Source organism: Sorex araneus, chromosome 3 (assembly GCF_027595985.1).
Source record: "Sorex araneus isolate mSorAra2 chromosome 3, mSorAra2.pri, whole genome shotgun sequence".
NCBI classification, from domain to species: Eukaryota; Metazoa; Chordata; class Mammalia; order Eulipotyphla; family Soricidae; genus Sorex; species Sorex araneus.
Genome location: NC_073304.1, coordinates 203,095,339 through 203,108,482, shown reverse-complemented (window position 1 = coordinate 203,108,482; position 13,144 = coordinate 203,095,339).

Below are 13,144 nucleotides of genomic sequence, written 5' to 3'. Positions count from 1 at the left end.
GACCCAAAAAGCAAAAAAATAAATAATAAAACTATTGAGATTTTTTTGACTGGGGATGTAGCCTAGTGGTAGAGCTCATGCATTACACACGTGAGACCCTGTGTTCTATCCCTAAGACCATAAACAAACACATTTAAAAATTGAAGTTTTATGGTGGTAGAGAATGGGCACTGGTGAAGGGATGGGTTCTTGAACTTTGTATGGGGGAAACATGAGCACAAAAATGTATAAATCTGTAACTGTAACTGTACCCTTACGTTGATTCACTAATTAAAAATAATTTATTTTAAAAAATTGAAGTTTTAGTTTCTGTGATGGTGTTTTTAAATTTTAGGGCTTTTTGATTTCTACTAAAGTCGTTTCTGGGGTGGGCCACATCCAGTGGTGCACAGGGCTTACTCCTGGCTCTGCGATCAGGGATCACGCCAGGTGAGCTCCAGGGACCATATGTGGCGCTAGGTACTGAAGCACTCTACTGGATGTGCAATCATTCGGGTCCAGATCTTTACTGAAGTTTAAAGTTTTTTTTATTTATTATTTTTGTAGTGATGGGGATCAAACCCATGATTTCATACATGCATAGCAAGTGCTCTGAGTTACATCCCTGGCTAACATCCCCACCCTCCATTTTGTAGCAGGTGGCGGTTATACCTAATGGTGCTTGAGAGTTACTTCTGGCTCGGTGCTCAAGGATCACTCCCAGTAATGCACGGGGAGGGCATTCTGTACTGGGACTAAACTCAGGTCTCTTGCATGCAAAACATGCATGATATGTTTCCCTCACTAAAGTCTCTTTTTTTATTATTTTTTGCTTTTTGGGTCACACCCAGCGATGCTCAGGGGTTACTCTTGGCTTTGCACTCAGGAATTACTCCTGGCAGTGCTTGAGGGACCATATGGGATGCCGGGGATCGAACCTGGGTCGGCCGCGTGCAAGGCAAACGCCCTACCCGCTGTGCTATCGCTCCGGCCCCTCACTAAAGTCTCTTTTAAAATTCCTTTAACTTTGTTTTATAGACAGAACATCTCTGCAGATAAAAAAAAAGTTATTTTGTTTGTGTTGTCTTGATTTTTGGTCCACGCCTGGCAGTGCTCAGGGCTTACTTTGGCTCTGTGCTCTGGGATCACTCCTGGTGGGCTTTCGGGAACCATATGTGGTGCCAGGAATCAAATCCAGATTTGCTGCATGCAAGCCAAGCGTCTCATCTGCTGTCTTCTCTCTCCTGCCCCAACAAGTATTTTTTTTTCTTTTTGGGTCACACCCAGCATTCCTCAGGGGTCACTCCTGGCTCTGCATTCAGAAACCACCCCTGGCTGTGCTCAGGGGACCATATGGGATGCTGGGAATCGAACCCGGGTCGGCCGCATGCAAGGCAAAGGCCCTACCTGCTGTGCTATCACTCCAGCCCCCCACCACAAGTATTTTTAAATGTTGCTTTCTTGTCCCTTATCATCTAAGTTTCCTCTAAGTTGCTTACCTCATTTTTAAAAACTGTGCTTTTATTAAATGCTTTTCTCTAATGGCTTGACTGAGTGTTCAGATTTAATATTTGAGCAGCCTCCGGGCTATGTAAATATGGCTTATTCTCAGTGGCCTTTAAGAGAGGCTTATTCTCAGGAGCCTGACATAGCTCCTTTGTTAAGGAACCCTTCATGTCACTTTTGTGTTTTCTCCTCTTTTGTTTTGTCTTTTTATTTTTCTTTTGGATGTGACTCTTTAAAATTCTTTGGGGCTGATCACACTCTCTAGAGAAGCTTCTCCCGGATGAGAATAGAGCTGACTGTCAACAGTATTCTGTGAGCAAAAGCAGGAAGAAGATTAGGGGCAGGCGAAGTATTATAACAATTTTCACTTAATAGATCTGCTTTTAGTGTAGAAGTTCTATATCCTCAAGAGCTGTGTATCTGCCATACCAGAGGTGTTGGGTGTAAAGGATACGATTCTAGGCACCACCAGAGAGATAGCTCAACAGACAGAGCACATGTTTTGCATGCAGGAGGTCCTGGGCTTGACCCCTGGCACTGCCAGGAGCGATCCCTGAACACAGAGCCTGTTGTAGCTCACGAGTACCGCCAGCTGTGGCCCCAAACTCAAAATAAAGACAAAAATACAGTTCTGTTTTTCTACAAGAATGGAAGAAGTGGAGTAACTAGTTAGTATATGGATAGGTGGTGACCTGGGAGCCTAACTTTTTTTAATCAGAGTGCCTGATTTTCCAGAGGAAACTCAGCCCGCCAATTGCTGGGTCTTTTGTGAATTCTTTGATATAAACCAATGAATTCTCTTTCCTCTTCTCATAGCTGGCTTGTTTTGTTTGGGGGCCACACTTGCCTGTGCACAAAGCTTATTCCTGGCTCTGTGCTCGGAGCTTAACCTGTGGTGGTGCTAGGGAATCACATGTGGGGTTCCAGAGGTCAAACCTGGGTTGGCTGCATGCAAGGCAAATGCCCTACCTGCTGTTCTGTCTCTCCGGTCCTGCTTACAAAAATTCTTCAGTCTTAAGATATTTACTACCCAGAAGTACAAGTTGGCAACGATGCAACTTCTGGCAGATATCTCTCTGGACTTAGTTACTAAAATACTAAATTACAGAAACCCAAAACTGAGAGGCCGCTAAGTGTGGTCACTCGACCTCATACCTCTTCATCCTCAGCAATGGAAAACAAATTATCTAATGCTTCCTTTTCAGCAGGTCTGACTTTAGGGGAGAGACTCTCCAAACAATAATAGTGAGTTTTGTTGAAATATTGTATGCAATCAAAGTGAAAGTAAAGTGAAATTTATTAGTTACACAGGCGGGGGGGGGGGCTTAGGGTGGGGGGACTAGGGGCGTGGGGGGGTTAGGGGTGTGAGGGGGCGGGGTGGAGCTATACTGGGATTCTTGGTGGTGGAATATGAGCACTGGTGAAGGGATGGGTATTCGAGCATTGTATAACTGAGATTTAAACCTGAAAACTTTGTAACTTTCCACATGGTGACTCAATAAAAAATTAAAAAATATATATATTTACTACCCAGTCATTTATATTGTAGTTGTCAAAATAGTGTTGCTGTAGTCTCCATTCTTTTCTTGATCCTAGTTACTTAAAATACCTGTATTATTACTGTAATGAAATTTCATCAGGAGGGATGATTTTAGTAAAACATGTAGTTGTTCAAATTAAACTAGCTCTTTCGTGAATCAAACGAGTTTTTTGTTACTTTCTTTTTTTTTTTTTGGAGGGGGGTGTCAGGGGTAGGGGATTGCAGATCCAATCCAGGGTCTCCTACATGCAAAGTATTTGCTCCCTGAGCATCATCCAAGGCCCCTAAACTATCATTTAAAAATAAAAATCAGGATTTGTTTATCTGTTTTGTTTTCGGACCACACTCTGACAGTGCTCAGGGAACCATATGTGGTATTGGGAATGGAACTTAGGGAGTCACATGCAAGGCAAATGCACTACCCGCTGTACTATCTTGCCAGCCTCAAAATTAAGACATTTTAAATACCATTTTATAGAAATAAAATTTAATATAAAACAAGTGTTGACTTAGCAAAGCTGGTATACAAAGCACACACATTCAGCATCTTATCTCACCTGATGAAATGACTCCAGATTTATAAATGAAATTTTTGGTACGGCTTCTGGAAACACATAAGTCTTCAAGTAATTTATGTAGAATTGAGGCAGAAGAGAGAAACAACTTAATTAAAAAATTGTGGGGAGGGGATTGGGCCACATCTCTAGCCTCATGTCTCTTGTATTTTATTTTGAGTAAAGTAGAAAGCCATTGCATCCTAAGAGTAGAGGAAAAACAAGAGTGAAGGCAGTGATAGAATGCTAGGATACTCTCTCAGCCATCTAGATGTGAGATGACACTGACTTAGAGAAGGGTGGTAGCAACAAATGTGATGAGACATGAATCATGTGCCACGATTGCTGAAAGGAGAACCAACCACTTTTCTTGGTGGGAAAATGAATAGAGTCAAAGCTGAGTCTAAGTGAATTACAGTGAGCTTTCTACATTCTACAAGTTAAAGGAAACTCAGACCCTTCCATGTTTTCTCATACGCAACAGTAGATACTAAATGATATTGCGGTAGTGTTTTTAGTTTGTGTATTTTTTTTTCCAGGAGAGGGAGTTAGGCCACACCCGGTGGTGTTGGAACAGGGAAAGAGGAACTCATGGTCCTAGATGGGTCGAAGAAACTCTGTGTTGTATTGTTTGACCATGACCATCAGAGATTAGCTGGAGGAGAGCCAATGACTATTAGGCAACCACAACAACTAAGAATTAAAAAAAAAAAAACTAGACTTAAAAACCAATAAAAACTGCCCAACTGTCCAGTGACATCAATGAAATCCCTAAACCGCAGGCGCCTCCCTTGCTCCCCAGCTTTCTCATCTGAGCGGTTGTAGCTGGCAGTCAATGCCCAGTCATCACACCCAGGATAAACCTGTCGTAGAGTCCTGCAGCTTCAGCGTGGGAGGCCTCGCTCAGGGAAAACCAAACAGCTCAGTGAGTGATACACATTCTGAGGTAGTGAGCACAGAGCCTCTCTCAGTGGGGAATTTTTCTCTAAGAAAATACTGCAGCACAATGGAAAGCAAATCACAAGTAAAAGGTTAAAGGAGAAACAATGATGAGAGAAAAACAATGGCAAGGCTTCTAGTTAAGTATTTTTTTAATAGTGAAGTATTAACAGTTATATAAGTAGTTAAGTATAGGCTAAGGATAAATCATTAAGTATAAAAAGTAATTTTCAGCGGGCTGGAGTGATAGCACAGTGGGCAGGGCATTTGCCTTGCATGTGGCCGACCCGGGTTCGAGTCCCAGCATCCCATATGGTCCCCTGAGCACCACTAGGAGTAATTCCTGAGTTCAGAGCCAGGAGTAACCCTTGTGTATCCCCGGGTGTGACTCAAAAAGCCAAAACAACAAAACAAAACAAACAAACAACAACAGCAACAACTAAAAGTAATTTTCAAGTTTAAACTCTTGAGATTCTAAAACTAGAAGAGGAAAATGAGAAAATGTTTTTTGGTATGAGGGGAAAAACACTTGCGGGTGCTCAAAACTTCTGCTTTGGGGATCATACAATGTTAGATATTGACCCTGGACCTTCTGCCCGAACAGTAGTAATCTGGCCCTTTCAACTCTCTCCAGCCCTGCTGACGATCTTGTCATGAATCACAGTAAAGGTGGAAGTCAGGAATAAGGCAGGAAAGAATAAAATACTGTTAAAAGTATCCCATGTAGAAATGTAATGTAGTAGGGGGCCGGAGCGATAGCACAGCAGGTAGGGTGTTTGCCTTGCACGCGGCCGACCTGGGTTCGATCCCCAGCATCCCATATGGTCCCCCAAGCACCCCCAGGAGTAATTCCTGAGTGCAAAGCCAGGAGTAACCCCTGAGCATCGCTGGGTGTGACCCAAAAAGCAAAAAAAAAATGTAATGTAGTAGAAAGAGAATGCCAAGGTCACCCTTGACTCCAGAGTTTGGGGTGGGGGGCAAAGGAAGGTGAGAAAGGGAAATAAAGGGGTAACAGGGGCCAGGGCTTTGATTATATTGCTGATGTGGGAGAGTGGTTTAGCTGAAGATCCAAAACACAGACTCAACAACTCTGAAAACATGAGATCTAAGTTGCAATCGCCGAACTTGGTTATGTGCCTTTTAAGATGGCAGGCAGGGGTGGGGTGTCTGTGTGTGGGTAACGGAGTATGGAACACTGGTGGAGCAAAGCTAACATTGGTAGCGGGATGGTTGTTGAAATCTTATATGCCTAAAACTCAACTAAATAACTTTGTAAATCACGTTCTTTAATTTAAAAATTTAAAGTATTTTTAAAAAATGTATCCTCTGTAGGAGAGCAAAAGTATGGATAAGCTTCTTGACTATCATAAATAATATCAGTTCATGCTATATTTATAATCAAATTAGGAATAACCATGAACAAAAAGAAGATAAAAGACCTCATTAGCAGTCTCAGATCCAAATGTTCCCAGGTCCTAGAGAGTAACGCAGAGTAGACATGCTTTGTTCTTGAAATGTGGCTGTTATTAGTCACCTCTGACTTCCATAACAATACCATAGGCTGGTTACCTTAACAGAAATTTGTTTTCTCACAGTTTGGGAGGCAGGAAGTCAGAAATTAGGGTGCTGATTAGGGGGCCTCCTATATACAAAACACACCTAATACTTTGCTCCTATCTCCCCAGCCCTACCTTTGACATTATAGCAGCAAGCAGTAAGATTTTCTATGGCATAGTTTAATTTCATAGTTTATGGCATAGTTTAACTTCAGTTTTTACAATTAAATAAGAAGATTCATTAGATGAAATTAATACTTTTTGTTGCCAGTAGCAAGTTTCTCAAAACATTTTCTTTATATAAAGATTTTTAAAGTAGTCAAAATATTCCTTTGGTTTATCAAAGTACGCTGCATACATACGTGGTACAAAGATGTTACTTTGGAGCCAGAGAGACTTAGTATAGCAGATAGGGAGCTTGTTTTGCAAGCAGCTGATCTGGGTTCCATTCTCAGACTTCATATGGTCCCCCAAGTCCTATCAGGAGTGATCCCTGAGTTCAGAGCTAGGAATAAACCCTGAGCACCGCTGGGTGTGACCAAAGGGAAAAAATGTCATTTTAGCTTGGTTTCATGCTCTCCATAGCCAAAACTTAGTTTCAAATTTAGCAAAAAGATTTGTTCACAGTGTTGTGAGTATTAGAAGCAAATCCAGGGGTCAGAGAGAGAACAGAAGAGAGGTTAAGTCTATCTTGCATGTGACAAACTCAGACATGTTCCCCAGAACGATATGGTTTCACAAGCATGGCAAGGTCCACTGGAAGAACTTAGTAACCCATTTTCCCCAGAATGGATGACTCTGACTAATAAGTGAAAAATGTATTCTCTCCATTTTTTTTAAAGTCACCACAAACTACAATTTTACGAAGTCTGTTAGGCATAGGGTTTCATGCATACAGTATCCTATCACCACCACACTGCACCTATCAAAGTGTCCATTTCCTTTTGCCATTGTTGCAGGATATATACTTCCCCCTCAATATTACTCTACTCCCATATCAAACCCCACCCCCATATCTGACAGCCATAATAAACTGTATTCTTAAAATCACCTACCAACATTTATTTCAATCATTCACTTTTGTTAAATGTAAGACACAATAAAAGAGATTGTCTCTTTCCTAATCTTCTACCAAAGTCCCAGAATCTGTTCCTAATATCCTTGTCTGGGTCATCTTTCTAACCAGACTTGATACTTGCACTAGTAGTCCCTGGAGCTGAGAGGGAATGGATATTAGATGAGCAAAAATAAAGGATATCTACTTTAGTTCCTATGTATTTGAAATATTTACATGAATTATGCATTAATTTTGTAAAAAATATAATTGAACAAAAATTTAACAACTTCTAGTAGTGTACGGTGAGATTACAATAACTTTCTTTCTCTTTCTTTCTATCTTTCTTTCTTTCTTTCTTTCTTTCTTTCTTCCTTCTTTCTTCATGCTATATTTGTAATTTCTTCATTCTTTCTTCCTTCCTTTCTTTCTTCCTTCATTTCTTTCTCTCTTCTTTCTTTTTTTTTCTTTTGGCTTTTTGAACGTCACATAGCAGTGCTCAGGGGTTGTTCCCACCTTGGTATGGAGGTATATTCCAGGCCTTTTTCAGAGAACAATATACTATGAGGATCAAATCTGGGCCTCCCAGGGGCTGGAGTGAAGGGTGTTTGCCTTGCTTGCGGCCAACCTCAGTTCAATACCTGGCATCCCATATGATCCACCTGTGCACCACCAGGAGTAATCCTGAGCATCACTGGGTGTGACCCCCTCAAAGGAATAGTGAAAAAAAATCTGGGCTCCTCATGTGCATAGCATGTACTCAAACTATTGAGTTATCTTCTGCTATAGTTTCTGTTTCTGTGATGTGACATGCATGGATTTTATTTTTCTTATTTTGGGGGGCATGTCCTCCCAAGTAGTGCTGAGGTGGCCTGAGGGTCATACCCAGCATTACTCAGCCAATTGGTAAGGATCATTCAGTGCTAGAGCTTGGCGAAGCAGTGTTACTTTGACTCAACAGTGCTGGAGGCCATCAGGGACACATCAAGTTACTCTTGAGGAGCCATGCTAGGAATTCAATTCATGCACAGCCTGAATCCCTGGGCCCTGAGCTATCTCCATGGTCTTTATTTTTTATTTGTTAATGTTCTTTTTTATCTTTTCACATAAAAGATGATAATAATTTAATGAAAGTGAACAATCATATAAGTGAAGAGATAGTGTTAGAAATATGGGAAGGAAGCAGAGCAATACTATAGTGGGTAAGTCATTAGCCTTGCATATAGCCAACCTGAGTTCAATCCCTGGAACCCCATATGGTTTCCTGCACACAGCCAGGAGTAATTCCTGAGTGCAGAGCCAGGAGTAACCCCTGAGCACCACTGAGTGTGTCCCCCCACACATAAAAAAGAAAGAAAGAAAGAAAGAAAGAAAGAAAGAAAGAAAGAAAGAAAGAAAGAAAGAAAGAGAGAGAGAGAGAGAGAGAGAAAGAAAGAAAGAAAGAAAGAAAGAAAGAAAGAAAGAAAGAAAGAAAGAAAGAAAGAAAGAAAGAAAGAAAGAGAGAGAGAGAAAGAAAGAGAGAAAGAAAGAAAGAAAGAAAGAAGGGAAGGAAGGAAGGAAGGAAGGAAGAAAAGAAAAGAAGAGAAAAGAAAAGAAAAGGAAAAGAAAGAAAAGAAAAGAAAAGGGGAAAAAGAGGAAAAGAAAATTCAGGCTGGGGTCAGTTTGTACAGCGGTAAGGTACTTGCCTTGCATGTGACCAACCTGAATTTGATCCCTTTGCACTGCACATGATACCACAACCTGGCCAGGAGTGATCCTTGAGAACAGAGTCAGACGTATGCCCTGAGCGCCAGATGAGATCCGGAGCAGCCGCGCACAACACGGCCGGCCCCTCTGCTCCTTAAAGACTATGATCCAGGGGGTCTACTAACTCATTTTGGCACCCAGAGACTTATAGAAATGCATCTAGACTGTGAGCTGAACTACGACCGCAAGCCGCCCAGGGAGGGGGAGGACTCTCTCTCCCAATGCTTTCTTTCTACGGGGATGATAGCGGCGACAGGAGCAGCAGTGCCCATGTGGCGTACGCCATCTTCTAAGACTCACAACCCAGAGGTACTTGCTTGTTGTGACGTGGCGCGCAAGAGATCATGGGATGGGGGTGTTACCGGCATGCCCTCGGCCCAAATAAGATCCGGAGCAGCTGCGCACAACACGGCCGGCCCCTCTGCTCCTTAAAGACTATGATCCAGGAGGTCTACTAACCCATTTTGGCACCCAGAGACTTACAGAAATGCATCTAGACTGGGAGCTGAGCTAAAACAACAGAAATCCAAAACCACGCGGCCGCAATAGTGGCCACTCGAGCTCCTACAATCTTCATTCTCAGCCATGAAAAACAAACTATCAAATGAAGCCTTTTCAGCAGGTTTGATTGTTGGGGGAAAATTCCAAATAATAATAATCAGTTCTCTGTTGAAATATTGAATGTATCCAAAGTATAGAGAGAATAAAGTGAAGATCATTGGCCACTCAGGTGCGGGGAGTGGGAGTGGGAGGGGGCATATTGGGGTTCTTGGTGGGGGAACAAGTGCACTGGTGAAGGGATGGGGGTTTGATCATTATATGATTGAGACAAACCTGAAAGCTTTGTAACTTTTGTCACGGTGATTCAATAAAATAAAATTAAAAAAAAAAAAGAAGTATGCCCCGAGCACTATTTGGGTGTAGCAGAAAGATAGAAAGATAGGAAGAAAAAATAGAAATATAAAATGAAGGGGGGGAGAAAAAAAACAGAAAAAAACAAGTAAAAAGATGTTAAATAATTAGTTTAGAGTGTTTAGAGTGTGGGAGGCCAGATGGTTGATAAATGAGCAAATGAAGAATGGGATATGGTCCGATGTGTAACTAAACAGTATAGATAGAAATCGGATTATAATCATTCTTACAAGAGCTTTGTATTTTAATTTTGAAGGCCACTTCTATGGTGAAATAAGTTTATATTGCATTGGCACTCTTGCATAACAACTATATGCTACAAAGTTTAAACAAAAAGCTAATACAAAACACTACAATGACTGAAGTCATTGGCATCCTCAGGTAGATTGGGAAGAATGTCAATATGTAGAAGAGGAACTGGTACAGATTGGACTTTCCACCTTGCAGTTCCTGGCCTGAGATCAGGATACATTTATGTACATAGAGTCACTAAAAGTTCACTTGACAACATGCCATATTCCTGGTCTTTGAAAATCAGCAGTTTGAGACAACTTAAAACAACTGAAAATTTAAGGTAGTACTTTAGTATTAGAAAGCTAGGAAGCATGGGTGATGAGGAGGTTATAATAGCTTTTTAAAATATACATTATTTAATATCTTTCTGACTCCTAAATAAAATGCAGGTCAAAGAAAAGCATCCGAGTGAGGAACAAAAGAAATAAACAGAAATTGGAGCTCTACCTAAAAGGTAGACTTTTTAGTGTGAGTACAACTGAGCTTAAATCTGAAAATAAAGTGCAGTATTTTTCAGAGGAGTAAAATTGAACCCAGAGACTTGGCATAGAATAATAAAATATCTGGGATGCAATCCAAAATTAGTCAACAAAAGAAGAATTAGAACAATGGGATCCAGTCCCAAAAGTAAAATAATGTAGAACAACCCTCATCTGAGCCAAACATTGAGCAAAGTATTATCAAATACATATTAAAACGACACTCAAAGAATGGAAAATCCTAAAAATAAACAAATACATATAAAATCTCAGTAGAAAAAATAAGAACGAGCATCTCTTCTAAAAGAACCAAATATAAAATTTCAAACTTAAAAAAAGTCTGAAATTTAATATTGTCTGCACTTAACAGAACAGAGATAATAATGAATCCATAAACTTTAAAATAAAAAGTCCCAATTATTATTTTCTCTCTTTATCTAATTTTGTGTTTTTCAGTATCTTACTACTTCCAAGTGGGATTCCTTTTCCTTTTGTAGAAGTCCCTTAAGTATTTCTTTAATGGCAATTAATTTTTTCAACAGTATTTTTCTGAGAAGTTCTTTGTTCTCCTTCAAGTGATAACCTATCTGATAACCTAGCTGGGTGGAGTATTCTTGGTTAGTCTTTTTCACTTGAACAATGATGTCACTCCTTTCTGGTATACCGTATCCTTGGAAAAATCTGCTGATAATCTCATAGAGGTTCCTTTATATGTGATTCTGCCTTTTTCATGCTACTTTTAGGATTCTTTACAGTTGATTTTTTTTGTTCATTTTGTTTTGTTTTGTTTTGAGGGCCACATCTGGGTAATGCTTCGGGCTTATTTCTGGCTCTACACTCAGAGATCACTCCTGGAGGGTCTGGGGAACCATATGGGATGCTTAAGATTGAACCCAGTTCTGCCATATGCAAAGCCCTTCCTGCTCTGGCTCTTTAGTAAGGCGATTTTTATTTTTTTGCTTTTTGGGTCACACCTGGTGATACACAGGGGTTACTCCTGGCTTTGCACTCAGAAATTACTCCTGGCAGTGCTCAGGGGACCATATGGGATGCTGGGAATCAAACCTGGGTTGGGCCGAGTGCAAGGCAAACATCCTACCCGCTGTGCTATAGTTCCAGCCCCAGTAAGGTGATTTTTAAGGAAAATATTGCATCTTTGACCTAGGAAATATACTTAATGAATTCTGCTACTGTAGTACATTCATAGTTTTTGCTTCCCAGACAGTCCTGATTTAATTTTTGTTAACATTACCTGATCATTTTTTCCTTAGGTACCTATGCCTTTTTGATTTGATAATACGGTTGGGGAATTACTATATTTCCCCTGGTCAAAGTGGACATGTGACAACCATCCAATTAGACTCTGTCCCTGGATATATTTTCCCCCCTCTCACTCCACCCTCTTCCCTTTGTGGTTGCTGTTGTTGCAATGACTGCAGGCCCAACCATGCGCGAATGTGGCGCTCACACAGTTTTAGCTATAGTACTTGCCAGGGGTCACACACCACCTTGCAATGCTAACATACTTTCACCTGCTTGGTTATGTGCCCACCGAAGTGTTTCATTTTGTTTTGTTTTGTTTGGAACCACACCTGATGGTGCGCTGGGAACCACGTGATGCTGGTAGTGATCAAATCTAGGCTTTCTGTTGCTGAAGTGATAGTACAGAGGTTAAGGCACTTGCTTAACATGCAGTTAACCCTGGTTTGATTCCTGGCATTGCATAGGATCCTCTGAGCACCATCAGGAGTGACCCCTGACCATAGAGCCAGGAGTAAAGCCTGGAGCACAGACGAGTGTGGGCCAAAATCCAAAGGGGGAAAAAGCAAAGCAAAATAAAACAACAACAACAACAACAATAAAAAACCACACCTGAGCCTTCTACGTGTGAAGCATGCACTCTCCAGCCTGTTGGGTGACCTCTGTGGCTCCTGCTCGCCTTTTCAAGTTGCAGTGTTTGTAACTGCACTTGCAGGGTTGCAGTCAAAGTTGAGGCACAGAGATTCGTTTGTGTTGCTCACTGGGAATTGCTGTGATACTCACAAACATACTGCCAGTGTCCACTTTCTGGTTATGGAGCTTGTGTATTTTTTTAAGTTGCAGTGCTCACTAAGAGTCACCTTTTTTGGGGGGGTGCTTACACACAACTTGCTCTTGTGTTGCTGCAAATCACTTATATTGATGGGAATTGGAGGTAGTAGTAGAGCTGCCAGGATAGTACTTAGTAAGTGTGAGACACCAGGGATTTGAACTCTAGACAATACGCTTATAAGGCAGGCACTAAGCCCCTGCCTCCTGAAGTCCAGACCTAGAATTTCAGTCTTTTTTTTTTTTATTCCTTTTGTGTTTGTGCCACACCTGATGGTGCTTAGGACTTACTCCTTGTTCTGTGCCCAGGGGTCACTTCTGGAGGTGCTTGGAGGTCTATATGGGGTGCCAAGGGTCAAACCCAGGTCAGTCACATGCACTTTACCTGCTGTACTGTCTTTTTTTGTCCCAGATCTCTTCCTTCCTTCCTTCCTTCCTTCCTTCCTTCCTTCCTTCCTTCCTTCCTTCCTTCCTTCCTTCCTTCCTTCCTTCCTTCC